The sequence below is a fragment of the Nomascus leucogenys genome, chromosome 11 (genome assembly GCF_006542625.1).
Source record: "Nomascus leucogenys isolate Asia chromosome 11, Asia_NLE_v1, whole genome shotgun sequence".
NCBI lineage: Eukaryota > Metazoa > Chordata > Mammalia > Primates > Hylobatidae > Nomascus > Nomascus leucogenys.
The window spans coordinates 109,344,213-109,369,432 of NC_044391.1; the positions used below are offsets into that span (position 1 = coordinate 109,344,213).

At 43.5% G+C, this 25,220-nt stretch overlaps 1 protein-coding gene across 2 annotated transcripts in view; it reads left to right on the forward strand.

The window, feature by feature from the left end:
• The window catches only part of LPP (LIM domain containing preferred translocation partner in lipoma), a 715,816-nt gene that overhangs the window by 55,630 nt on the left and 634,966 nt on the right, over nucleotides 1-25,220 (forward strand). For both annotated transcript variants that reach the window (XM_030822968.1, XM_030822969.1), the window contains exon 2: nucleotides 15,776-15,898. The gene's annotated coding sequence lies outside the window, so the exon portion shown is untranslated. The remainder of the gene's footprint in view (nucleotides 1-15,775; nucleotides 15,899-25,220) is intronic.

Sequence of the window (25,220 nt, forward strand, 5' to 3'; positions counted from 1 at the left end):
AGCCTTGTGTCCTGGAGACAGTTTTAGGTCTGGCAGGATCTGAGAACAGGAGTGGGGATCTTGGAATGGGATCTGCATCCCTGAGCTTCATCCACAAAGGGTGGGAATGTGGCTTGGGCTGTGGGGTGGAGGTAGATGACAGCTGGACTTGCAGGTCTATCTTCTGTCATTTCTCAATAAAGTAGACAAGTCCATCTGATGGGTGTTTAGTAGGGTATGACTTGTGAGTCCACAAGGCCAGCAGTGTATATGCTGAATGGACTGCTTAGCAGTAACACACTGGAAAAATCCAAAAATAATGGATTTCAAGTTGGCAAAAAATGCACTAGAAGTCAGCGGTGTGATGTGGTCAGGAGAACAACCAGAGTGATTGTGGGCTGAGGTCTTGGATAGCTTCGTTTCTATATACAGTCAGCCCTCTGTATCCATGGTTTCTGCATCCATGGATTCAACCAACTAAGGCTCGAAAATATTTAAAAAAAAAAATAGAATCCAACATTAAAAAAATACAAATAAAAAAACCAATACAATATAACAACTATTCATGTAGCATTTGCATTGTTAGGTATTATAAGTAATCTAGAGATGATTTAAAGTATACAGGAGATACTACATCATTTTATATAAAAGACTTGAGCATCTCTGGATTTCGGTATCTCAGGGGTCCTGGAACCAATTCCCCATGGATACTGAGGGAACGAGTGTACATGTTCACCTACAAAAATTCCAAACCAATGAGACAGACATAGGTTGAAATATGGTCCTGAGAGGCAGAACGTGGAGCAAGGGATGGAAGGCTGGGGAGGAGCCAGTTTTCAGTTCTGTGTGAGGAAGAACTTTCTGACGGAAAGATGGAATTTGCACTGGCAGGAGATAATGATCTTTGCTTCACTGGAGACCTCAGGAATACCAATGGAGCAGGCATTGCGCTTAGTGGCCTTTATGGCCACTTCTCATTTTGAGATCACAGAGCTAGGAGGATGAGAGGCACACATATATTGAAGGAACTGAAGGGTCTACGTGGATGTGGAAACTGATCTCCAAATGTTTGCAAGATGGAGGGTACATTTAAAGTATTTCATTCTGGTTTTCATATTGATCTCTGTGGCTCTCCCCTTGGTCTTTGGTTTTTAAAGCTTAAGACCATTCCCAGAAGCTCTTTTCCATGGAATAATCTCCTTTCTTTGCTGAAATGCTCCTGTTGTGATGCAGGAAGGGACTCTGAGCTCCTGACAGAATGAAGACCACCCCTTTTCACTCTCCAGACCTAATTTTGACATCCCACTCCTACCCCCTGAGGAGGGTCGCAATGGCAAGATCCCTGTCCTGAATTCTGGTTCTGGCATGCAGTGGAAGGCCCCCTGATTCTGTTTCCTTACCTATTTTAATAGTAACTTATATTTGTGTTCCTTTATTAAATGTACAATAAATAATAAATGTTTGCTTACAGCATGCTTGTTAAGTATAAAACAAATAATCAAAATGGATGTGTAATGACCCTTTGGATAGACCAAGTAGAAGCTGCTTTTAGAGCACATGATCGGACCATTTCTAGATATCTGCCTAATTTGTAAATGAAAAATATGTAAGCTACACAAGGAGCACTGACTCGTCTAAAATCTTAATGACTGACTGATTTGGGCTTGGGGTTTGGGGCTTGGGTCCCTTCATGCCCTGATCAGAGCTGTTTGTAGCTTGAAGACTTCCTGGAGGTGAGAACAAGCAATCTCTTGGTGCAGTCCAAAGCCAGGAAATGGGTGACGATTTTGAAAAAGGACTCATCTGATCTCCAGAAAGCCTTTACAACCAACAGTAGAACGAAATCACTAAGAAACAGAACCACCAGGAAGCCAAGATGTGGTACTTGGAGTCCCCTCCCATTTCGGAGCACCTCCTATATCCCGACACTCCATTCCCCCTAGCGTCTGATCTCTCTTTCTCCTCCTTTAATTCAGTCTGGAATCATTTTAGATCAGATTCATTCCTGATTGGCTTCACTGCTCCAACTTAGTCATCACAGAACCTTAGGGTTGGAATCCATGTTACAAGTTAAACCGAGCAATTCACCCCCACTTTTCCCGACAACAATGTTCTCTCGAGAGTCTGGTTTTATTCTGAGTCTTCCAGCCCGGTGTCTGTGCGCATGAAGGACTCATGCCAAACTACATTCTCAGGAGGACTCCCAGACCAAGAGACTCTGGGCTTGGGGGCGAGAGACTTGAGGCTTTTTTTCTTTTCTTTTTTTTTTTGAGAAGAAGTTTCACTCTTATTGCCCAGGCTGAGATGGAGTTTCACTCTTATTGCCCAGGTTGGAGTGCAATGGCACAGTCATGGCTCACTGCAACCTCCGCCTCCTGGGTTCAAGTGACACTCCTGCGTCAGCCTCCCAAGTAGCTGGGATTGCAGGCACCCACCACCACGCCTGGCTAATTTTTGTATTTTTAGTAGAGACCGGCTTTCACCACGTTGGCCAGGCTGGTCTTGAACTCCTGACCTCAGGTGATCCTCCTGCCTTGGTCTCCCAAAGTGCTGGGATTACAGGTGTGAGCCACAGCGCCCGGCCAGGAGGAGTTGTTTTAAGACTCACCTGCCATCATAGGAACCTTAGACTAAATTCTTGCAACCTTTTCAGGTGCATCTCCCAAAATATCTCCCCTCCACCAAATTAATGATTTATTTCATAAATTTAGTTGCATTCTGGATGGTCTCATTCTTAAGATGAGCTTAAAGCCTTTCAGACCAGTCACTTCCTTGTTTGGGGTGGAGGAAGTTTTTTCCTGGAATAGGACAGTGTATGGAAGGGCTGAGAATCCACTCTTTAGCGGTTAATAATTTACTCCGAGTAAGGAATTCTGTCTTAAAGTGGGGCATGTTCTTCAAGTGCCAGAGAAGAGAGAAGGGTGATTTTTCTGACATCCTCCAGGCTGCTTCTCCATATTTGGAAATGTTTACCCACCCGACTGATCTATTGGAAGAGAGGGAGGTGACTCAGGGTTTAGGAGAAGCAGGATTTGAATTCTTGTTTCCAGAAACAAAGTCATCCCCCCACCCCGCCCCCACCCTTCCCCCTTCATTCCTCTGCCCCTTGTTCTGGAAGCTGAGGCGAGAATGTCTCAGTTCTGTTCCCTTCAGGCTTCGAGACCACCGCCTTGCTGTGTCCCGTAGTGGACTGAGGGCCTGCAAGAGGGAGTGAGGGCTAGTGGAGGGCCAGCTGCCTGTGGGGGCTGGACATCGCGTGAGTACATCATTACTGCCATTTCTGCTCACAGACCTGCGGCTTACAGCCTGTGGGCTGGCTGACTTGCATGGTGATGGGACACGTTGCTGGGAGTGCTGGTCACTTTAATTTGGGGGTGTGGACAGCTGCTTTCCCAGGGAAGTACTTCTTACAGTGGGATTTCAAGACAAGATCGGCCTGAGGAAAAATTATATTTGTATATTTTTTAAAAAGTAGGTATTTCCTCTCGTCTGAGGCCTAACTTGAGTTGGGTAGAAAGACAATTTGGGAGTGCTGTTGTCTGATTAGTAAGGCTAAGGCAACAAGCTGGAAGGGATGTCGGGATGTCTGTGTGGGTAGTTTTAGCTGGAAAACAGTTATGGTGGGATTTAAGAGTATGCAAAATGTTGATGTGCAGCATTTGCACAGCATCCACAATCTAGAATACCTTGTGTGCAGGACACTGTATAGATTTGATGAATTGTCAGAGTTGGAAGAGTCCTGCAGAGTTTTCAGCGCATCTATCTAATTTCACAGTGTGAGATAATGGGCAGCAGAGACCCAGGCCCTGAAGACAGATGGCTCATTATGTGGGATTAGAACCCAGATTTCTCTCTCAGTTCATTCTCCTTCCCCTAAGCTTAAGCTGCCCCCTCTATTGCAAGATGAGGAAATTGGGAGATGTTAGAATTGTCCACACTTACTAATCTAGTTGGTGGGAAATTGAGGACTAGAACCTACTTCTCCCAGTTCAGACCTCTTTCCATTAGGATCTATGGGCTCAGATGCCTGGATTTGTTGTTTTTGTATGAGGCTCTTTTCTTTTCTTTTTGTTCTTTGATTTTTACTTACCTTTCCCTTCTTTTTGGTCATGTGAATGTCGTAGGAATGCAACCTTCTGCTCTCCTTTGCTCCCTATATCTTTCTCTTTCACAAAAGGGGATGATCACTTGTCCAAAAGGCAGAATGAATAGCGTGGAACTTTATTTCTATCTGTGGAAGTGAAAATTATGCAATTTTCCCTGAGAGAAATTCAGCAAGTCTTCCCATCTGAGCCTCTACCACTATTCTTGAAGCTGTAAGAATTCTGGAATATTGTGCCCATTCAAAGGTGAGTCCTGATTCTGATTAGATTTTACACACACACACACACACACACACACACACACACACACACACACACACTTTTTAAGCCTACCGAAGCAGGACAGAGACCCAGAAGACACCAACCTATTACGTCACCTCAGATGTTTCACAGCCATCAGGAGTAACTCTTCGTAGTCAGCTCAGTTTCAGATCAACTTTTTTTTTCTTTCTTTCTCTTTTAGACAGAGTCTTGCTCTGTTGCCCAGGCTGGCTGGAGTGCAATGGCGCGATCTCGGCTCACAGCAACCTCTGCCTCCTGGGTTCAAGCGATTCTCCTGCCTCAGCCTCTGGAGTATCTGGGACACCAGGACCGGCTAATTTTTGTATTTTTAGTAGAGACAGGGTTTCACCATGTTGGCCAGGCTGGTCTCAAACTCCTGACCTCAGGTGATCTGCCTGCCTTGGCCTCCCAAAGTGCTGGGATTACAGGCATGAGCTGCTGCACCTGGCCACGGATCAACTTGAGGGCCTTATTTTTCAGTGCAGGGAAGATGGTAGAAATATGTTTTGGGGAAGCATTTTGTTACTAGTGGCATTAGGTGGCAGATGTAATAGAGCTGAGGAAGTGGTCTGAGACCTACGTTTGTTCTGGCCAGTTTTGAAGAGAGGGGAAGCAACTCTCTAATTTGCTTTGAAGCAAGTGGGAGGAGGGAAGTTGCCCAGGACTCCGAGGAACCTGTACATAATCTGTCTCCTCCTCTGACCAGTTGAGGCTGGGCGGTGACTGTAAGCCCTGCTCATGAGACAGGAGGAGAGAGCCTTGAAGAAGGAAAGCCTGGGGTGTTTTTCTGTGGTGCTGAGGGACAGGGACAGTAAGAGGTTGGAGTTAATAATACCAGTATGAATACTAATACTCTGAATAAGGACAGCTGACATGCATTGGTTGCTTAATGGGTGCCGAGCACAGTGCTAAACACTTTACCTAAATTATTGCGGCACTATAGCTGCCTTTGAGTAGGAACTATTTTTTAAAATATTATTTTTAATTTTGATCTAATACATATAACATAAAATTTGCCATCTTGATGGTTTTTAAGAGTACAGTTCAAGCCTGGGCATGGTGGCTCACGCCTGTAATCCCAGCACTTTTAGAGGCCGAGGCGGGCAGATCACTTGAGCCCAGGAATTCAAGACCAGCTTGGCCAACATGGTGAAACCCCACCTCTACTAAAAATACAAAAATTAACTGGGCCTGGTGGTGTGCACCTGTGGTCCCAGCTACTCAGAAGGCAGGGATGGGAGGATTGCTTGAATCCAGGAAGTGGAGGTTGCAGTGAGTCGAGATTGCCCCATTGCACTTTAACCTGGGTGACAGATCGAGACCCTGTCTCAAAAAAAGAAAAACAAAAGAGTACAGTTCAGCAGTGTTAAATACATTCATATTGCTGTGTAATCAGTCTCCAGGCCTCTTTCATCTTGCAATCTGAAACTTTGTACCTATAAGCAACAGCTACCCATTCTCCTCTCCTCCAGCCTCTGGCATCCTCCATTCTACTTTCTTTCTCTATGGTTATGACTGCTCTAGTTTCCGTATCTAAGTGGAATCATACCATATTTGTCTTTTTGTGACTGGCTGATTTCACTAAGCATAATGTCCTCAAGGTTCATCCATGTTGTAGCATGGGTCAGAATTTCTCCTTTTTAAGGCTGAATAATATTCTGTGGTAATGAATATACCATATTTTGTCTATCCATTTAGGTACTATTTTTTAACCTCTGTGTTACAGAAGAACAGCAACCAGAGACTTCAAAGGGTTAATTAAGTAAGTGGCCCAAAGTCACATAGTCAGTAGTGGAAACTAATTTTATGTAAGAATGGCATGTGATCAGGAGTAAGCAGATATTGGATTCTAACTGGCAAGAGTGTGACAAATCAGGGTGATTCTCAGCTGGATGGTGACATCTTCTTACACCTTGCTATGGCATTTCAATAAAGCAAGTGTTCCAAAGGGCTGTACACAGCTATGCTTTCTTTCTTTTGTATTGGGCTCTAGGAAGCCCATAGCTAAATTTAAAGCTCACCTCTAGCAAATGGTATGAGACATCCAGCTCTTATTTTTTTGTATTCCTTTCCCCTTTCTTTGCTTTATTTTCCCCCCTCCTTACCCATTTCTCACTTAAATCATGAACTATTAGCATCTTTTGTCAGGTACCTCAGATCATTTCTGGAACAAGGCAGAATATACAGATACGTGGCATGGTATCTAATATTTTAGTAATTATTAGGTCTGTGGAGTAGTGGGCCAAAACTGGCCATGATTTTTCTGACTTGACTCTGCTCGTCTTCTTCTTCTTCTTTTTTTTTTTTTTTTTTTTTTTGATGGAGTCTCACTCTCTTGCCTAGGCTGGAGTGCAGGGCGCGATCTTGGCTCACTGCAACCTCTGCCTCATGGGTTCAAGCAATTCTCCTGCCTCAGCCTCCCGAGTAGCTAGGATTACAGGCACCTGCCACTACACCCCACTAATTTTTGTATTTTTAGTAGAGACGGGGTTTCACCATGTTGACCAGGCTGGTTTTCAACTCCTGACCTCAGGTGATCTGCCTGCCTCGGCCTCCCAAAGTGATGGGATTATAGGCATGAGCCACCGCGCCTGGCCTAACTCTGCTCTTAATGCAGTGTTTCACCTGGGCAATGCCCTGCTCCTCTCTGAGTCTCACTTTTCTCGCCTGAAAGAGGAGGTTGCTGTTGATAACAGTGAACATTTAGGCTGTGCTGAGTTCTACACTAAACATCCTGTCTCTAACTCTCCCAACACTCCCGCAAGGCAGGTGCTATTATCCCCATTTTACTTTTGAGAAAATTAAGGCCTAAAGAAGTGAGAAAGCTTGCCCAAGCCCCTATAGCTCTTGGGCAAAGGCATTAGTGACCAATGTGTATTTGACTCCAAAGCCCAGGATGTTAGCCACAGTGCAGGGCTACCATCCTTTTATAGAATCTGTCAGGCTTCTTCCATCCATGGCACGTATTCATCTAATTTTATTAAATCTTTATTGAGTTTCCACTTAGGTGCCTTGCACTGTTCTGGGCATTATCCCAGTACTCGATTTAGAGCAAAGAATAAGACACACACAACAACGATCCCTTGGCGCTTACACGCTGCTGCAGGTGTGTGAAGGAGGCAGATAAAGGAACACTTAAATAAGAGGGAATGATAAGTAACCCAAGGGAAGAGTCACAAAGGGCATTCTGACTGTGAGTGAGTGGGGAAGGACTCTGGGAGGTTATGTTTAAGCTGAGATCTGAGTGACAAGGAGGCCGCCTTGTAGAAGTTGGGGGAAGAGCACTGCAGGCAGTGGAGACGGTCAATGCAAAGGTCAAGGCTCTGAAGTGGGAAGGAGTTTGTGTTTGAGGAAGAGAAGGAGCCTGATGTGCTGGCAGGATGTGGGCTGCAGGGGAAGAAGCAGAAGAAAAGAACAGGGACTAGCAGGTGGTGGTAAGTAAGAGACCTGAGCTTCTTACACCTGGGTCCAGATGTGATGGGTTATGTGTTACAGGCATCTTTCCAGCTGCTGTGGAGGGAACCTGATAGTAAAAGGGAGGCAAGGGTAGAAGCAAGAAGGTTAGGCAGAGACTTTTACCATAATTCAGGTGAGACGTGATGGTAACTTTGACTAGGGCATAGAAGTTGGGCAGGAGAAGTAAGTTCGGGGCATGTTTGGGAGTGATCGTCTGTAGGATCTCAAGTGTGATTTCCTTCAGAGAAATGCCAAGCTAAATGGGCAGGAATCTGGGAGACTCAGAGGGAAATGAAAATAGGCGCCCTGGGGGGTGTTGCCCAGATAAGCAGCTGGCGTTCCAAGACCAAAGAGTATCTGTTTCTCACTCCCCTCCCATTTAGTTTCTAACCTTGAGCTTTGGGCCAATGCACAGAGGACGGTGGCTTCCTGCCTTTGGCTTCCCAGCTGAGAGCTGTTGGAACGCCCCAAAATAAGCCCTGCAGAATGTGCAGCTTCCTTTGCTCTCCCTGGGTATTTTTGTAAAACATTCTTTCCCACCAAGAATGAGGAACGTTCAGAGTGATGCTGACTTTATGGGCTGTATTTAACATGCCGTTTTTTCATGATGTGTTGTCTGTTCATGCAGAGATTTCTGTCTCCTGTAAACTCCCTGGTAAGGAATCTTCAATCTCCATGTGAGATGGGTCTGGAAGGCTCAGTGGGAGCCCAGAAGAGCTGGGGTTTGAAAGCCTCTCCTTGTCTTGAGAACTGGACTGTGGTCCAAGGGCACCTACCGGCCCTCTTTTTTTCATTTACATTTGAATTCACAGTTGCTGGCCTTTGGCAGTTCCCTGTAATTCCTTTTAACAGGCTGGGCTTTCCTGCAGATACTTCATTTTTCAGGTCTTGGAGAAGTTAGGTAGTGGCTGAATCAGGCAGAGAATCCAAAATTCTGACCAAGCCCCATCCTCTAGCCACCAGGCCAAAGCAACTTGTGACCTCATCCTCCTGGGTATCCCGTGGCAATCTTATACTATAATCAGCCTAAGCCCAGAGATGCTCAGAGATCATAAACTAAGTCATCTAAAACTCATTTCTGAGGCTTCTGCATGCACCCCTCTTGCAGTCTGTAGTTACCAGGTTTTCAAAAAATTAGCATAATCTCTTAAAAACAGTGTTTTGTTATTGTTCATTCGAGTTTCTTCTAAAATTTCTGTTGTATTACCTATTCATTGAGTCAACAAACATTTATTGAGTTCTTACTGTATGCCAGGCATTGTGCTAGGTGCTGGGGATTGATTCAAAGATAATTTGGAGGCGTATGGAAGGGGAGTGGATAATTACAGCACAGTGAGATAAGTGCTATAATAGGGGGATATATAAAGAGCCAGAAATAGCACTATGAATAACATCTTTGAACAAATTGCCTTCTTTTTTCCTTTTGGATTATTCCCTTATGTGTATTGCCCAAAGTGGGATTACTGGGTCATTTAAAAGATGAAAACAATTTGGCACAAAAAGATGTAATGACTTGCCTGGGGAATACAGCTCAATTTTCAACAGAGAAAGAAAAAATTGTTGACAAATCCAGATTTAGATCACTTTACCAGGAAGATCGGGCAGTTTTTATACTACCCTTTCAACATGGTGGCTTTTGGGGGTGGGGGGATTTATTCTAAACATGTTAGCCTGTGTGTAGGAGTCACGCATCGTCATATTTAATCTCACAACTTGATTGTTCTCACAAGAACCTAGCTGTATACGTATTATCGTTTCCATTTTACAAATGAAGAAACTGCACCCTGGATAAAAGGGAGTAAGTTGTTCAAAATTCCATAGTTAATAAGTGTAGAATCCAAGGGCCAAGCACAGTTCCTTTTATTCTTTGACTCTATCCTGTTCTCCATGCTGTGTTTACCAATTGAGGGTACCTGTGCTCTAGCTGGGACCCGGAATTTACTATGTAATGAGTCACAGAGGCTCTTAAGACGATGGTCAGGCTCTATGAAATAGGTGTCGATTTTCTTACCTCCGAAGTCATAGCCAAGGAACAATGTCCTTCTGTATATTGACCTGAAAGGACCCAAGGGCCCATTATTCCTGACCCTGGCTCAGGTGCTGAAAGGCTATTTGCATAGCCCTACCATTAGAGCACAGAATCCCAAGTAAAGCTGAAACCATGCTACAGTTCTGCTGTGAAACATTTATTACTTTCCTAGTACTTAACTGTATTAAGTAAAATCTCCTGCCCCTGGTATCCAGGACCTGTCATAAATGGACATCAACAAGGGTCCACTGTGGGCTTCCTTGATGCTCCTGCTTACGTATCTTTAAATCAAACGCATTTCCTGCCAAATCCTAGATACACCCTGAACTTTCTCACTTTCATGCCTTAGCACGTGCCTTTCCTTTAACCTGAGATAACCTCTCCAATCTTCATTCATGGAACTCCTAATCCTCCCGTAAACTTCTGCACAGTCGCCATCTTGGGAAGGGAATAATCCTTGATCACCACCTGCTCTCCCATCCATTAGAAGTGACCTCTGTGTTCTCTGCCCTGCTAACTCAACCACAGTTAGCTGTGAGGCAATAGAGTACAAATGTATGCTGCTTATGAGCATGGGATCCGGATTTGAATCCCGGCTGTGATACTTCCTCACTGTCAGTTAACTTGCTTGAGCCTGCGTTTTCCCATCGGCCAGATGGGTGTGATAGAATAGGTGCTCTCCCTGAAAGCCACTATGTTAACAGGAGTAGTATAAAAATGGTCCGATTCTCCCGGCGAAGTCACGTAAATCTGGAATTGTCAACAGTTTTCCTTTTCTTTGTTGTCATTGCATTTTTTTATGACATCACCTCGTGTCACCGTGTGGTATGAAAATTTGCATTGTTACCTGTGCTTCTTCAGTGGCACTTGTCCTCTCTTACTTGATGTCTTATCTCTCCTTCTAGACTGGGAGCTCTTCAAGGGCAGGGAGGGCATTGCATGTTTGAAGGCCTTGACATATGGATACTGCTACAAAGCTTCCTTTAAGGGAAAGGAGGGGATTCCATACAACCTAAGTGGTGACGTCAGCACAAGCTCATTACTAATCCCATGCCCCAGTCACGAGGTTTCAGGCCTGGCCGAGAACTCTGTGAGCTCTGTGATGTAGAGCTTCAGGCACATAGAGTACAAGCTGGATAGGCCTCTGGCTCCTACTTAAGAGACAGGAGAAAGGCTGGATGGAGCCTGTCTCCAGCCCAGCTTCTTCTGACTCAAGGAGTGGGGTGGGACTGGCAGTTCCCTGAAAGCAGAGTGGTAATCCTGCTTGGAACATGAGGCTTTGTTTTTTTCCTGGGCCTTCCAGTGGGTCTGTTATGTTGGTGAGAGTTTTAGACCTAGAGGAAAGGGTCACTGAAGGTATGGGTTAAGAGCAACTCTGAAAGCCACCTGTCCCCCGACTTCTCTGTGAGTGGGGCCACTGGGAGAAGATCCCTTCATAGGTAGCTCCCCTACCCTTACTATGCTTGGAAACTGACCATGGAAGGGGATTCATTTCTTAAAGGGATAGGGCTACCATTTAACTTTCTATCGTGTCACTTCCCGAAAGGCAACACCTATGGCTTAAGATCCAAGTGCTTTAGAACATGAGATACAAGGTCTTCCAGGCTCTGGCTGCAGCATTCCTTTCCAGGCTTGTGTCCCACCACATTCCTCTGCATCCTCTGTCACTGGCCTCACCAGATTAGTCACTTTCTCTGAGAACACCCTGAACTCATCCTTCTCAAGGCCTTTGCACATCGTGTTCCATGGGCCTATTTTTCTCCTCCTCATCCATGGAAATCCTCTTGGGTGTTCAGGCATCGTTTAGAAGTCACATCATCTGCAGAGAACTTTTAGACCCTCAAAAGGACATTGCATGTACTCGTGCTTTTCTACGCTTTTCATTCTGTCTTGTGTGTTCCAGCGTGTCCCCCATTGAGGCTCTTCAACACCCCTAGGTCCAACTCAGCACCTACACATGCTAGGTCCACACACTGCCTTATCCAAGACAGAAGGTGTTAGCAAACCTGTCTTTGGTACGCCCCTGAATGCAGAACATGTGACATTCTGTTAACTAACAGTTGTGCCAGAGTGGTTTCCATAGCCCATATTGGGGTTCCCATGGTTTGTTTGATCATGAGCCTGGCCATTTGAATTGTTTTTGAATTGGTCTGATATCAGCTAATTAACTGTTAACCCTTCTCAGGTCTGTTTCCCACATACCAGTAGATGTCTGCTTAGTGCCAGGGTTCTGGGCTTTTTATTTCACTTAAGAATATAACAGCAAGGTAGAATTCAGGAAAGATTTACTTGCTGTTAACATGAACTTTTAAAAAAATAGTTCGAAATGTAGGCTTTGTTTTTATCCCAAAGCTCCCTGAAATATGAAAATAGCAGGAGTTTTAAAGGTATATTTCCACTTCTAGCAGAAGAACTGTCCATATTATAGTTGTAATTATAAATTAATAAAGCCTGTGTCATGAAACTTGATTTTGAACACCTATGTTCAAATCCTGGCTTTACCACTTACTAGCCTAGAGATATTGGGTGAGTGTCTAACTTCTCCATTCCTCAGTTTCTTCAGTGTTCAATTGGGAAATTTTTCTTATAGGTTGATGGAAAGTTTAATAAGGTCTTGGATATGAAACTGGGATTTTATTATTGTGTGTATTTCAAAATGTGGATTTGGAGGCCATTTAAAAATAGCATTTCCAAAAAGTTTGCTTTTAAAGCAAAATACTTAGATATATAAATTTTTATGAATTTTTTTTTCAAGTGATAAATGAGTTTACAGTCAGGAGACATACAGTATCTAACAAACTTAGGGAATATGCTTGGCTTACAAGACATGGTTTTAGTCCACATAAATTAGAATCACAGAACTATATAGGCTTTGAGAAATTATAAAAGCCTTGGAAGGGGTGAACGTGAATTAGTGCATATTGTATGCAGGCTTTGTGCCATACGTGCTAGATATGGGATCCCAGGAAATGGTTACATACACCTTGATGGGTAGATGATATTAACCCTGTTTTGCAGACAGAGAAGCCTGTGCTTTGAGAAAATCCTTTACACATGTCCGATATCAAAGTCTGGAACTTCAAACTGCACTCTTGATGGCTTCTAGAAATCCTTTCTGCTTACAGATATGACAAGACTTGCTTTCACATTGTTGATTTTTTTTTATCCTCTCTGTCTCTGGGGGCAGCACTAATTCAGGGCCAGATAGAACTGTGAAAATCTGCAGTGTTGATGTGACATAACTTGTTTAATGAATCTAGATTAGTGTCTTGACTTTTCCTGCCAAGAATCTGCTCATAAAGTGTCTTGTTTTGAGCTCCTTTGACTGTACTCATTCATCAGCCTTTACTTATTTTTTTCTCTTTCAGAGAGATACTTGCCATTGCCCATAATGTTTGAGGTCAGGAGTATATTTGAAGAGGGCTTTATATTTTCTTAAAAAAAATACAGGTGGAAAATCAAGTTTATTGGCTATTTCATACCATCTTCTGCCATTTGTGGGCAACCATGTGGAAGAGGTGGCAGGGGGCTGAGAGTTTGGGGCAGTGCTTCTCATTTTGAATTTGTCGCTGACCAGGGAAAATACTTCAGGACAACTCCATCATTCCCTTTTGGGAATTCAGTGTCTTCAGCTGTAAAGAGTGAGGGCACTACTAGGTGATTCCTAAGATTTTAAAATTCTGCATGTTTTGTGGTGTCAAAACCATCAATTTCTGGTGAGCTGCATGATCCTGCAGCTGTTTCTCTGATACTCTTCAATCTTTAGATTTAATCTATTCAACAATGTATAATGTTTTAAAGGGAAGCTTTTATAGACACTTCTGAAATATAACGGGGTGGGGGGGATAAATGGATGTTAAAAAATAGAAAACAACCAATTAAATAGTATATAGCATGTAATTCTCCTTGGAAACTTACCACGAAATTGAGAAGCACTTTAACAACTGGTAATTTAAATTGCATTTGAACTCTGCTAATGGTTTGTTTGCATGGGAACTTCAATCATTTCACAGCGGTTCTTTAGCAAAGCTGCTTATTCTCTTTATGGAAAAGAAGAAAAAATTATTAAAAGAGAAGTTGGCTATGGAAAAGGGAGACCACTTTCATTTGTGCCTGCAGGGAAGCTGGAGAGTGTGAGTGAGACTCCCTCAGGGCCGAGGGTGGAGAGCTCTTCCTTTCAGTGAAGTTTAAAAATCTGGGAAGTCAGATGCCCTTTGCTGCTGTTGTAGAAACTGTTGTGACTTGTATCTCTCTCTGCAAGGAGAAGCTTTGGTTTTATGCAGCTTGCGGGTGAGGGTAGGGGCAGCCTTTTTGGTTTGTTTTATGGAATTGCATTGTTCACAGGTCTAATGTTAGCTTCCTAACAACCCATTTCTCAGTAAGTTTGAAATTATGCCTTTCTCTCCTTTCAGTGGAAATGGCTTTCAGAATTCCAATGTCCTTGAAGACCACTAGGTCTTGGAAACTCCTTGCTTTTCTGGGCTTATCTTGATTATACTCCATTTTGCCTATTTAATTTCTTTCTGCTGTTGAGATTACTGGGAGAGCGTTGAAACAAGTGTTTGAGGCCTGGATTTGTAAGTCCTGGTTTGGCTCTAGGTGTGACTCATGTGACCAAGCACAAGTCCCTCTGCCCAGTGTGTTTTGTTGTCCTTTGTCAAAGCAAGCAGTCACTTGATCCATTGGATCAAGTAGCTCCTGAAGCGGTCACCTCCTTACCCAGCCCACCGGCTTCTCTTGTCAGTTGGAAAAGTTGAGGTGGGTCATTTAAAAAATCCCTCCCAACTTTGAACTTTGAATTGTTTTGTACACAAAACAATTGTATGATTGGTTAGGTAATGTTTACAGTGACAACAATGAAATGGGCTTGGTAGTTTCTTTGGTATGTGGATTTCTCCTGCATACATGAAAGACAAGTTTTATAACAGCCCTTGCCTTGGGATACTTGTCTGTTGGAATACATACTGTGTAATCATTAGCAAAACAGTAATAGTTTCTAATGAAATAAAACCTGTAATGAGGGCTGTATTAGGCTATTCTAGCATTGCTATAAAGAAATAGCTAAGGCTCGGTAATCTGTAAGAAAGAAGGTCTAATTGGGTCATGGTTCTGCAGGCTGTATAAGCATGGCACTGGCATCTGCTTGGCTTCTGGGAAGACCTCAGGGAGCTTTTACTCATGGCCGAAGGCAAAGGAGGAGCAGGTGTCTCACATGGCAAAAGCAGGAGCAAGAGAGGGAGTAGGCAGAGAAGTTGCCACACACTTTTAAATAACCAGATATCATGAGAACGCACTCGTGATCATGAGGAAAGCACCAAGGGGATGGTGCTAAACCATTCATGAGAAATCCACCCCCACGATCCAATCACCTCCACAGGCCCCACCTCCAACAGCAGGGATTACAACTCAACATGAAATTTAGAGAGGACACATATCCAAATGATATCAAGGATGGCTTACTGGGAAATGTCAAGATTGTTTATCCCTCTGCTGCTCACTGATTCTCACTTCTCAGGCAAGGAAACTAAAGTTCAAAGGACACTAGGTCCTGTAGTTAGAAATTTGTCTCCAAACTCGTATTCCTTTTCTTTTTTTATTTGGTATAGTTTAGGTTTATCTGTTAATTTTTTTTTCTTCCCTATAATGTGAGTAACTAACTGACTTATCTCTTTCACTTCCATTATTAAGATGAAGCTGTTTTCCCAGGGGAACTAGGAGAGCTGAGATATGAACACTGAGGCATCAGCATTCTCTTTCCCCATCATTCTGAGTCAAATTAGTGAAATAAGAGTGCCAGGATCTGACTAGGAGTTTAGGAGGTATAGAAGTAAGCCACGGCCCAGTCAGAGACTTTATAAACCTGGGAATTTCTGAAGCTGGTTAAGACCCTAGAGATACATAAGCAACACCCATCTGTTTTTCATAGGTGAGAACTTTGAGGCTCAGAGACAGAGCAGAAGACAGAACCTTGTCATCTGATTCCCTGTGTTCTGCTTTTTTCATTGTTCCACTGGACGCTCATCAGAGGGAAGATCTTTTTCCTCAATTGGTGAGTCCCACACACAAAATCAATGTATATGTTTTAATGAGTTTTAAACGTCAGTGTTTCCACTTAAAGTATGGGCATCAGTAACTAGGATGCATTAAGAAAAAGAGAAGAACTGAAATGCTCTTCCTTCTTTCTTCAGTTGCTTTTATGGCAATAGACAATATATAATCATGCTAATAAAATGTGTGGCAAAGCAAAGGCAGGGCTGAGCTCTTGGAAGGTGGCAGCATTGAAATTGGAGGAAAATTTGGAGTAACGATGATTTCAGGTTGCCAGCAATTGTATTGCCTCTTTCTTTCTCATTTGGCATGGAAGAAAGTATTCATGAAGTGGAAAGACCCAAATGAAAATGTCACTGAACAGTGTTTGGATATTTACAAGGAAAGAAAGCAATATTATTGAGTGTCTCTTTACCCTTGTGCAAGGTGCTGCTTCTTTTGTGATCTCATTTCATTTTATTTATTTATTTTTTTGAGATGGAGTCTTGTTCTGTTGCCCATTCTGGGGTACAGTGGTGCAATCTCAGCTCACTGCAACCTCCACCTCCCAGGTTCAAGTGATTCTCCTGCCTCAGCCTCCCGAGCAGCTGGGACTACAGGCACACACCACCACACCTGGCTAATTTTTGTATTTTCAGTAGAGACGGTGTTTCACCATGATGGCCAGGCTGGTCTTGAACTCCTGACCTCAGGTAATCCACCCTCAGCCTCCCAAATTGCTAGGATTACAGGCATGAGCCACTGTGCCCGGCCTCATTTTATTTTTATAACAACTCTTTGGGGCAGGGCAGACTAAATTTGCTTAGGCAAACGGTGTGAGCCTTTGTTTTAAAGGGCCTGCTAGAGCTCCACCAGGATGTGAGTGCAAATCCTGTTGTGTGCTCAGAAAGGAGAACCGTGACCAGGTAAGGTAAACTTTCCTTGTGTTTTGGAGTACCTCTGTACTTAACGGGTAGAGTAAAACATTATGTTCTAAAAAATCGGGGTGGTAAAAAGAATCAACAGTGTGGAATACGCTGGGCTATAAGGAGAGCTGAGGAAATTAGTAAGGGAGTTCTGGGTGTGACTTCCACTTAGGATCCTGATTCGATGGTCCCCATTGGCTGAGGCCAATTCATATATGCCCCCAGCATTGGCTTTGTACTGAGTAAATAATACACCTTGACATATTTGTGGTGTAGTTTTCCAAAACAGAGACGATGCTGTTGTGATCGAAAAAAATCTAACTTCACTTAAAAGTGTGACTGAGTTTATAGTTGTGTTTTGTCTCTCTGTCTTTTCTTAATCAGTGTATCTTAAAAATGCAACTGACTATGTGCCTATTGACCTATATCACATAAAAGGCTGGAAATCACTGGTTTGATGCTTAAACCTTAGTGTCTGTTAAAATTTCAAACATGGTCTGAATATATTCCCCCAGCATACGTTTAAGTATCAAATGAAAAATCTTTGTCACCTCCTCTATGTTTTGAGTTTTTTCAGTGTTTATAATTAAACTGTGATAAGTATGAAGCTTTGCACTTGGACTTAAAAAAATCAAGTGTGTAATGATAGAAAGGGAGAGATTTCCTTAACAGGAGCAAACTGGAAGATACTTAGAAGTTTTTGTTGTTCATAAGCTAAATATGAGCCAACAGTGGCTTTTGTTGGGAGTGGCTTCCGAAATGCCGATGCATTTAATAGAGTATGGCATCTAGAATGAAGTGGGTGGGTGATTCTGCAAACCTAGAATACCTGGAAACTGGCAAGTGCAGAGGTCATGTGAGCCTCAGGCACAGTTTGAACAGGACTCTAGCTCTGTTTTTTTGCAGCGCTTCTTGCTCTGCCCTTTTTTGTGCCTGGGTTTCATCCTTGGAATGTTTTACCTCATGGGTCATGAGATGGCTGCCTGCTGAAACCCAAACTATAGATATCTCTCTTCCCATTTTGGAGAAAGAACCTGGTTTGCTATATTCTCATAGCCTTGGCTGACTGTATATTTCTGAACCAGTCATTGAAGCCAAGAGAATGGGATTATGCTAATATGAACCAGTATTGTCCTGAAACTGAATTTGGACATAGTCCCATCCAAACATCATGGTACTTACACAGTGGAGAAGAGGTGGCCCCTCGAAAGAATATCTGGGTGCTGTTAGGAGAGGGAGAGAGGACTGGAAGCTCCGTGGGCAACCACAGGCCTTCTGCAAACCTCTTTAGCCCTCTTTCAGAGACCCTCTAGAGAGCTGGGCTTTAGTTCCTGCCTCATCTTCTGAAAAGGCATGAGCCAGCTGGACTGTCTACACAAGGATGCTGAGAGGACCAGGAATGATGGCCAACCAAGAACTGTTATGCGAGTGAGACCATGGGTTCTGCTGCAAGATTCTGGGACACATGTGCTCATGGCCATCAAGAACATAGAACCTGGGCAGGACAGGGACAGCATTGCTTGTTCATGTGTGTGTCTCCAGAGTCTGCTGGGGTCTCTGGCATGGGATAGGTGCTGCGTGCATTTTCATGGATAGAATAAATCTGAAGGTAGTGAGGGTCCCTTTCCCAGAGGGTGTTCTATCGGGCATTGGCTGACTCTCTGTTGGGGAGTATAGGAATTGCAGCACAGATAAAGCCAGACTACATGGTTTAATGAGAATGACACAAATGACTAGACAGGCTGGGCATGGTGGCTTACATCTGTAATACCAGTGCTTTGGGAGGCCACAGCAGGAAGATCGATCGAGGCCAGGATTTTGAGACCAGCCTGGGCAATGTGGCAAGACCCTGTCTCTACAACTAAACAAACAAAATCCCAAATGACTGGACAGAAAGAGGCTTTTGACTTAAGAAGTTTGCAAGGGCATAAAAAGGCAGTGAGTATGGTGGGATGGCCTAACAGAAGTCCTGACAAGTATGAGATGTGCAGCCCTAGAAAAACAATATCCCTTCACCCTTATTTTTTTGATCTGAGAATTAGGAACAATAATCATTGCCCTGCCTACCTCTCATGTTTGTTTAGAGCAAGTGCGTTGTTAAATGCCAACCTGTTTTGTAAAGTATAAAGTGTGGTTCCTATATGATAGGTTATTACAGTTGTCTTCTTCCGTAAAGATGCATCTTGAATATAAAGAAAAAGACGATGTAAGTTCAGTGCCCAGCACAGCATCAGGAACATTAGACATGCTCAGCATATGCCCTTCCTGCCAACCTTGCACCTCTTCCTCCTCCAGGTTGGATGGGCACTAACTTGTCCTCAGTCCTGCAGCTAGATCTGCAACTTTGCTTAATGATGCAGGTTAAAATTGAAATAGAATTAGGTATTATTATTTTTCACATTCATTTTTGTCTGAGACAGGAGGTGGAGTGTGGTAAATTCAGAAACCTAGGAAACTCAGTGCTTGAGAGACCCCATAGAAGCTACAGTCTAGCCCATTTGGCTTCTTACTTTGTTAGATTAGATAATCACACCTGCTGCTCCAGGCGTGACTAGCCCAGTGGGAGTCAGGAAGGAAATTATTTCCCTCTGTTGATACCAGTTTACAATTGCCGACTGTCGCCAAGGGCTTTCAGTTTTAATATTTCCTCTTTGGTCCTCAGAAGTATCAGGTATTAGTCTCTGCCGGAAGCAAAGCATTGGTCACTTCCGTCAGAGGTGAATGTCTTGGCTGTCTATAATTGCTCAGTCAGTGCTTTCTGGGCATGTGTGAGCATTTGCTCAGCTAGCTTTTATTGCTTTTATGTTATTTGCTTCAAAAATTACAAGAGGATTTGTTAGATCTGAGCAGTGACCTATCCAGTCCCTGAAACTCTATGGTTCTTCATGTAACCCAGGGATGTCTTGTAGGAGGTATATTTGCTGTCACGGAAGTAAAAAGTAGTGATATCTCTTTCTCTCTTTTGCTTCCTTCCTCCTAATTCCACATTCTCCTATTTCTTGGCTTCTGGCACAATGGAGATACCTCTACTCTACATTAGGCATGGCCTTAGGAGATCCGAATTCTCAGGTCTTCCTCAATGAGTTGCTGTGTGGTAGACAGCATCTGAAGTTTGAATGGATAGAGAGACCTTTGTAGATTGTGGCCAGATATTTACACCTGGTTCATAGAGTATGTGTTTGCTGCCCTGATCTCAGTGTTGGTCTGGGTGTTGGTGAGCCTCATGATCTTTAGGAAACTATGTGAATTAGGCTTAGTCCCTGACCTTGAGAAGCTTATAGTTAGGGAAAAAGACAGATATATAAGAGAGAAATACACATTAGAAACATATTTTGTTGTTGTTGTTGTTGTTGTTTTGAGATGGAGTCTCATTCTGTTGCCAGGCTGGAGTGCAGTGGCGCGATCTCGACTCACTGCAACCTCCACCTCCCGGATTCAAGAGATTCTCTTGCCTCAGCTTCCCGAGTAGCTGGGACTACAGGCGGTGCCACCATGCCCAGCTAATTTTTGTATTTTTAGTAGAGACGGGGTTTCACCATATTGGCCAGAATGGTCTTGATCTCCTGACCTCATGATCCGCCCGCCTTGGCCTCCCAAGGTGCTGGGATTACAAGAAACATATTCTTTATGGTACACATTTATTAATCACCAGATATGTTTCAGGCCTTACGCTAAGTGCTTGGGAAATTGAGGTAAATTATAGTCTCAGATCTCCTGGGGCGTGGATGAAGGGTTGGGAGAAAGAAAAAAATAGGCCAGGCGTAGTGGCTTACGCCTGTAATCCCAGCACTTTGGGAGGCTGAGGCAGGCAGATCACCTGAGGTCGGGAGTTCAAGACCAGACTGACCAACATGGAGAAGCCTCATCTCTACTAAAAATACAAAATTAGCCGGGCATGGTGCTGCATGCCTCTAATCCCAGCTACTCGGGAGGCTGAGGCAGGAGAATTGCTTGAACCCAGGAGGCGGAGGTTGCGGTGAGCCGAGATCGCACCGTTGCACTCCAGCCTGGGCAACAACAGCAAAACTCTGTCTCAAAAAAAAGAAAAAAAAGCATTGATTAATATGATCTCACAGTTTCTGAAATTTGGGAGCAGCTTGGATCGGTGCCACAAGATCTCTCACCACATCACAGTCCAGGTGTTGCTGGACCTTCAGTCTCACCGGAAGGCTGAACTCCGGGCAAGATCTACTTGCCACCAAGCTCATCACATGCTGGTTGGCAGGATTTGTTTCCCCACAGATTACTGGGCTGAGGACTTCAGTTTCTTGCCATGTAGGGCTCTCTATAGGGCAGCTCACATGGCAGCTGCCTTCCCTCAAAATGAGTGAGCAAGAGAGAGTCCCTGAGAGACAAATCACAGTCTTTTTATAAGTTAATCCTGGAGGTGACACACTGTTCCCTCTGCCTCATTCTCTTTACGAGAAGCGAGTCACTAGATCCAGGCCACACTGAAGGGGAGGGGTGAATATGAGCACAAAGTTATTAATACCAGGAGGTGGAGTTACACGGAACCATCTTAGGGGCTGCTTACCACAGATTCCCCAGGTTTACATGGGTGTGCTAAGGTGGAAGTGGACGTTGCCTGAAGCCATTGAATAAACCCAGCACACCTCTGTGGATCAATTTTACTTGAAGACAGTTTTGGGGGAAAACTCCATTTAAAACTCTTAAGAGAAGCACTGATACATAATAGCACAGGATGTAAAATTGGCATGGCTTTTAAGAAGAAAAACACAAGTTTTCAATTCATACTGTGTTCCCTTACCTCTGTATTTTTGCCCTCCTCAGCGGTTAGAGCTTTTTTGGTAGAAATGTCTAAAGGTTCTTACTTGAGCCCTTTGCTGCATGCATGAGACACCAAGACTTGGAAAGGGCACAGACTCTTCCAGGGCCACAGAGCCAGGGGTAGTCAAGGGAGAAACCATCTGCAGCTTCTCTCCGTGCCCCGCCTTCCACCGCTCCACACAGCCTCTGCTGCATAATGAGTCTGCGCAACTTTGAGGATGTTTTCTCTTCTTTTTTCAAACTCTCTCCTGTCCCAGAAACAGATTAGGAAAAATAGGTCAAAAATTGGAATCTTAAGCTTTGATTTTGTCCCTTTAGTTAAATTTCAGGGGTCTGCATCTCCTGGTGGGCCATATTGTGTCCTGAAAAGTTGCATAAATCAATATTACACAGCTCAGACAGTGTGTCTCTGCAGGTATGAATAACATTTGTTTTAGGAACAGAGAGCTGATATACAACATTACTTTGAGACTGACAAGACCAGACATAAAACCTCAGCCAATACCCTCTGTCTGGCAGGGAGTTTCTCTTCCAGAGCATCCTTCTCTTTCCGCGACCAAAGCAGTCCTTTTCAAAATCAAGCTCCACAGTTTATTTTATAGAAGATGACAGGTTCCCTTGGAGTCCACCTTCACATGACTAGAAAAATTAATGGAAATTGGAGCCTTAAAATTATGGTCAAGCTTATTAGTGGCTTTACAGCCAAAATGAGGAACACACAGCCTTGGTCGCTGAGAATGTGGCTGGCCAGAATGTGAATTCTACTACCTGCTCCATAGTCCCTTTCAACTCTCAGCATTTTTTAAAATACTCATCTTATTCTTTTTTTTTTTTTTTTTTTTTTTTTGAGACGGAGTCTCACTGTTGCCCAGGATGGAGTGCAATGGTACGGCTCACTGCAGCTTCTGCCTCTAAGGTTCAAGCGATTCTCCTGCCTTAGCCTCCCAAGTGGCTGGGATTACAGATGCATGCCACCACACCCGGCTATTTTTTTTTTTTTTTTGTATTTTTGGTAGAGAGGAGGTTTCACCATGTTGGTTAGGCTGGTCTTGAACTCTTGACCTCAAGTGATCCACCCTCCTTGGCCTCCAAAAGTGCTGGGATTACAGGTATGAGCCAGCATGCCTGGCCAACTCTTCTTGTTATTAAAGTGTTTCTTACCAATTATTTCATTTTTATTAAAAGTACATAGTAGGAAATAGAGTTTTAGTTGGACAAGGACAACATGGTAAAGAGGAGTTTGGAGTAGGAAGACTATCACATTAGTCACTGAATCCTACCTAGTTCACTTAGTTTTTTTAACCTGTTTTCACTTCTGCAAGCCATGGAGTGAATAGTGCCTACTTCAAAGAGTCTTTGGTGCTCTCAAAGCAGCGTAATGTCTATAAAGTGCCAATTGAGTGTGGTACTTCTTATGTAGTTGGTACACATTAAATGTGAAGTTTCTCATCACCTTAAGACTCCATAACTCTTTGCTGGAGATCACCCTTAGTTCTTTTCTTTGTTAGGCCATTATCTCATGTCCTGTTTACACTGTTGCCTTGGATTGGCCTAGACCTGCAGCATTTGTGTATTGGTCACCCCAGATTTCATGTTTCCTGAATAATTAATAGCCTCAACATTTCTAATTTTGCATAATGACTCCCAAGGCCTAACTACAAACATCATAATGTGCTCATGTTTTCTGATACCTGGAAATATAGTGGCTCTGGAAACAAAATCCTTATCTACTGTGTTTCATGGGGAAGGCTTATCGGGCATCACTACTGGCAAGTAAGTGTTGATTTTAATGACAAGACTGTCTAGTCCAGAGGGTGAACTCTACTCAGGTGCCATTAGCAACCTTTTCATCTGTAAATGGAAGTGTCTCTGGGACCTGCTCAGCTCTGACCTGCTTTGGGTCCTTTTTGGACTTCTTCAGGATGAGATCACCTCACCCTGGTTCAATGCCAACTGGTTTGAGTTATATCAGTTATTAAAAATGATCTAATATTTTCCTTTTAAAGCTGAGGCCCTGGCTCATTCTATGATTAAGCCAGTGATTTATTTATAATATGGTGTGAGATGGCTGCAGCCACTCTATGATGTAATCTAAGAATGACATGAAAACAAAATAGGCTTTTACATAATGAAAGTATTCCTGTAATACAGTTTATGGCAAGGCTTTTTTCCCCCCATTGAGAATGGAGATATATTCTTTTTTTTCTTTTTCTTTTTGAGACAGCATCTTGCTGTGTTGCCCAGGCTGGAGTGCAGTGGCGCAATCTCAGCTCACTGCAACTGAGAATGGAGATATATTCTTTACTTTTCCTTCCACTCCTGTTTATATATTCTTTTACCATTTATTACACTTAAGGCCTTTAAGTCAATTTTTGAAAATCAGCATTTACAACTCCACAAAGTCTCTGGTTACTCTTTTAATCTTGTCATTTTCTTCGTTCCCCATCCCCACTGCCACCCTCCATGGCCTCCATGTGTAGCTGCTGCTCACCCCCTGCTCAGCACTCCAGAGTCCTCACCATTCCTCTGCTTATGCTGTCTCTTCTGCTGGAATGCTCACCCCAATCCTAACTTTTCTTCTGCTAAAGGCATACTTCACTGGTTCCTACAAATAGCATCCTTCTGTAGCCTGCTCAAATGCACATCTTCCTTCAAGCCTCCTGTGCTGCTCCTTCCCCTTGTTAGAAACCCTTTATCTGTACCTCTTATGGAACTTAGTACAATAGCAGCCCCCCACCCCTACTCCAAGGGCTATTCACAGACTGTCAGAGTTAAGGAGGAGAAATGACTTAGAGGAATGGGGTAAGGGGTTTTGATAGTTCCCAGTCTGCTCCTAATAGTGAGATCTGGGCAGTCAGTCACGGCTCATCTTTGTGGTTCAGTTTTTCTCAGCTGAGGAATGAGTGGTTTGGGTTTTATTTCACATGGCCAAATGATGTGTTGGTAGTGGTTCCTTGAGGTGCTGTGCTGAGAAGGACTCTGAGGCTGCATCCTGACTGAGTTAATGATCACTTGGGAATATCGCCATGGGAGTGGAGAGTGAAAGCATACGAGAGGTATCTGGGCTGCTTTTGGACTAGGTGATTTAAATGTCTCTTTTTGTTCTACTTTCTGGATGCTTTGATTTACTGACTTGTGAAGTGTCTTGCCCAAGATCACATAGCCCATTAGGTTTTAGAAGCTGATTCTCTGACACAGAGATGGTTAAAAGCTACACATTTGACTCTCACATTCATACACATAGGCTGGCCGTGGGAGATGAAAAGCTAGAATAAGAAGTTCTAGAAGATCCATGACTTATTGAAAACACAAGACTACTCAAATTCTGTATGTCTTTGAGGTTGGGTGAGGTCACCTTTCACAACTCTTTGTCTTCTTCGCTTCCTAGGAGTTATCATGTCCGCACTATTCAAATTTATGTCAAAGATGACAGTTCAAGGTCAAGGTCAGAAAGGCAGATGATCCTGCGAGGGTCTTAATTGGATCAGCCTTACCCCATGAATCCATTAGATCTCCTGTTCCCCTTCTTCCAACTCCAGACAAAATGCTTAGCTCTCTGCAAAGAGCCCAATTGTATGAGCAGTAGGATTGAACACTGGGACAAGAATAAAGGAAGGAAAGGAAGAGAGC